The sequence below is a fragment of the Antechinus flavipes genome, chromosome 4 (genome assembly GCF_016432865.1).
Source record: "Antechinus flavipes isolate AdamAnt ecotype Samford, QLD, Australia chromosome 4, AdamAnt_v2, whole genome shotgun sequence".
Classification (NCBI taxonomy): Eukaryota; Metazoa; Chordata; class Mammalia; order Dasyuromorphia; family Dasyuridae; genus Antechinus; species Antechinus flavipes.
This window is the reverse complement of record NC_067401.1, coordinates 294,560,325-294,564,390: the sequence shown is the minus strand read 5'-3', so window position 1 is coordinate 294,564,390 and position 4,066 is coordinate 294,560,325. Positions and strand designations below refer to the sequence as shown.

Sequence of the window (4,066 nt, the reverse complement as noted above, 5' to 3'; positions counted from 1 at the left end):
TTCTTCTAAACATATTTCCACATTTGTCATAATGCACAAGAAAAACCACATCGAGTGGAGAAGGAAGGAATTTATGCAAAGAACAGGAGTTTGTTATTGAACACAAAAAAGATAATTTTGATTATATTAAGTTAAAAAGTTTTTGTACAAACAAAATTAATGCTGACAAGATGAGAAGGGAAGCAATAGATTGGGAAAAGGTTTTTATGTTCAAGGGTTCTTATAAAGGTCTCATTTCTAAGATATATAGAGAATTGACTCAAGTTTATAAGAATTCAAGCCATACTTCAATTGATAAATGGTCAAAGGATATGAGTAGGCAATTATCAGATAAAGAAAATAAAACCATTTCTAGTCATATGAAAAGGTGCTCTAAATAGCTATTGATCAGAAGAATGCAAATTAAGACAACTTTACTGTACCTCTACATATCTCTCAGATTGACTAAGATGACAGGAAAAGATGATGGGGAATGTTGGAGGGGATGTGGGAAAACTAGGAAACTAATATATTTTTGGTGGAATTGTGAATGGATCCATTCATTCTGGGGAGCAATTTGGAACTATGCCCTAAAAGTTATCAATCTGTGCATATCCTTTGATCCAGCAGTGTCTCTACTCAGCTTATATCCCAAAGAGATCTTAAAGGAGGGAAAAGAAATCGCTTCTCGACCTTTTGGCTAAGATCAAGTGTAGTATCTGTTCTTATCAGTTTAAAGGAGGGAAAGGGATCCACATGTCCAAAAATGTTTGTGGCAGCCCTTTTTGTAGTGTCTAGAAACTGGAAACTAAGTGGATGTCCATCAGTTGGAGAATAGCTGAACAAGTTATGGTATATGAATATTATATAATATTATTGTTCTGTAAGAAATGATAAGGAGTAAAGACCTCATTTCCAAGATGTATAGAGAACTGACTCCAATTTATAAGAAAGACATTCTCCAATTGATAAATGGCCAAAGGATATGAACAGACAATTTTCAGATAATGAAATTGAAATTATTTCTACTCAAAAGAAAGGGTATTCCAAATCATTATTGATCAGAGAAATGCAAATTAAGACAACTCTGAGATACCACTACACACCTGTCAGATTGACTAAGATGACAGGAAAAGATAATGATGAATGTTGGAGGGGATGCGGGAAAACTGGGACACTGATGCATTGTTGGTGGAGTTGTGAACCAATCCAACCATTCTGGAGAACAATTTGGAACTATACTCAAAACGTTATCAAACTGTGCATATCCTTTGATCCAGCAGTGCTACTACTGGGTTTATATCTCAAAGAGATATTAAAGAAGGGAAAGGGTCCTGTATGTGCAAAAATGTTTGTGGCAGCCCTTTTTGTAGTGGCTAAAAACTGGAAATTGAATGGATGCCCATCAATTGGAGAATGGATGAGTAAATTGTGGTATATGAATGTTAGGGAATATTATTGTTCTGTAAGAAATAACTAGCAGGATGACTACAGAGAGGCTTGGAGAGACCTGAATGAGCTGATGCTAAGTGAAATGAGCAGAACCAAGAGATCATTATACACATCAACAACAATACTATATGAGGCAATTCTGATGGAAGTGCCTATCTTCGGCAATGAGAGGGTCCAAACCTTAATAGTAATTAAAGTTCTTCATGTTTGCAAGATCTTATTTTTTTTCTTATTAAGTAAGTGAAGCAGGAGCCAGAACAAAACTTAAATTAAGAAAGGAAAATTATATCACTCAACCCTCTTATTCACATTTGCCAACAAGACCTTTCTCTTCTCTCAGACTGGCCCTTCACAAACTGATGCCATTGCAGATCTGCTGAAAAAATTTCATCTATTTGTTGTTATTGCTTCTGTTGTTGTTGCTCCTGCTCCTGCTGCTGCTGCTTTTATTTTCTACATGATATATGCCATTTTGGTTCTTTTTAGGCAGCCTGATAACCTTCAAGCTCACTATATTGATGTAAAACTTAGAGAAGATATCTAATTGGCTTTAGACTTCCTGAGGCTCAGAATTATTGAACTTCAAGAAAAAACAGTGTCTGCCTCCTCAGTAACAGTGATTATAGGTGTGTGACACGTCACCTATTGTTTGTTATCATTATTGTCATTAATTTTGCTGATTAAGAAAATGAGATAAATTTGTCCATGGTTATATAAGAAATGAAAAAAAATGAATTTCTGAACCAGATTTTCCTAATTCTATGTATAGAATTCAGTTTTTACCATGTCTCTTAAGTATCTGGGATTATTTAGAGATAATTGTGGGAAAAGGGTAGTATTTTACTTATGTTTCTAGAAAATTGTATAATTTTATTTTATTTTTAAAAGTAGATTAATTTTTCAAGTAATGTGCATTGTCCTGGGCTATCTCATTAAAGAAAACTGCTCAGTTGCTTATCCATATGTTATGTCTTTGTTCTCATTCTGCCAGTAGATCAATAGTCTGCAAATTCATATTCATTGTACCAGCAACCCCATTTGCAAAGGGTACCTGTAAATCATATTGTGGCGGTGTTTCCCTTTCCTTCATTTCTTTTGACTTTTCTGTTCACCTGCTCTGAAGTTTTACCACATCTTCATGCTGACATTCGAATGTCATTTTCTATTAATTCTCTTTATGTGTTGAGCTCCATGCCATTCAAATTTGATATTCTCTTCTCTTTATTTACTTTGGTACTGAAATTCATTTTCCTAAATCCATGATTTAGCTTGGAATTTATTAATCTAAATATCTCATGTGAAACATGTAGGTTAAAAAAACAGATCTATGAATCTGTTAAGTATTGATGTATTAAAATCTTAATTGCAGGTGACTATTCTCCTTGTCATTAAATTTGAATTTTATATGAACTGGATCAAACAATTTTCATTTATCAATCTTTTTCCAAAAGAAAAATGCATGTATTTTGCTTTGTTTTGTTTTATTTTGTTAGCAGTGACTTCAGAAAGCGACATTCCCTGTGAGATTTACATATTGCTGTTCTGAACAAAACTAAGCAAATAAATCGGAAAGAATAGATTTCCTGTAGTGTCATATATAAACCTGTTGGGGATTGCATATTTCTGAGATCTTCTTTCTTTCTGTCATTTCAAACACATTTGCCACAGAGTTAATGTAGGTGCTGAGAAAGTCTGCTTTCAAAGATACCCCTATTTTCCTGTAAAAATTCTAAAGGTAATTATAATCCTGGAGTAAAACAGGTATTTTACTGTGAGCCTAATAAGAAAAAAAAAACTTGCCTCATAATGCCAGCTAAGTGCCACCTTTTATATGATTCTATGTTATCTTTGTATAGGATTCATTTGTGGCAATAGGAATCTTATAGAACTTTTTGAGAGGTCTAATTTACAACACAGTAGTAAATTAGACCTACAAAAATCTGGCCCTTCATAATCTGGTTTTAATCTCTTTTCAGGCTGATTAGACATTATATTTTTCTCTTGGGCAGGTAGATGTTACAGTGGATTAGAACACTATACTGGAATCCGGAAGAACTGTCTTCCAGAGTTCAAATCTGATCTAAGACACTTATTAGTTATGTGACCCTGGTCAAGCCACTTAATTCTGTTTGCTTCAATTCCTTAGTTGTAAAATGATCTGGAAAAGGAAATGGCAAACATCTCTAGTATTTTGGCAACAAAGAGTTGGATATGACTAAAAAGAACTCAAGGACCAAAAAAAAAAAAAATGTTTCTTGCCAAAATGAACTGTTCTATTATCCATACATAGCAACTAATTTATTGTCTCTATTCCTTACAAAAGATGTCCATAAAGTTCTAATATATTTCTGTCTCACATCTTGGAATACTAATTTATGTCAGGCAAGCTCATTAACAAGCTTCTTAAGGAGGTTATACCTGGGCTACTCCCAGTTTTTAGTGCTTTCTCCCAAAATTTCTCTCTATATGTAAAATTTGCATTGCAAATATTTTGTATTTTCTTATCTGTATTCATATTGTTTATTCCTAGTAAAATATAAGCTTTTAAAGGTAAAAAAAATTTTCTTTTTTTCTTTCTTTCATTTTCTTTTTTCCTCCCTTTCTTGCTTCTTTTTTTCAGTCCTCCCTTCCTCTC

General features: G+C 33.4%; 1 non-coding gene across 1 annotated transcript; it reads left to right on the top strand.

Moving 5' to 3' along the window:
- Positions 1-659: 659 nt before the first annotated feature.
- LOC127563699 (U2 spliceosomal RNA) lies at positions 660-855 on the top strand. Its single transcript, XR_007954133.1, has one exon. It is a non-coding gene; the product is annotated as a U2 spliceosomal RNA (small nuclear RNA).
- The last annotated feature ends 3,211 nt before the right edge of the window (positions 856-4,066 follow it).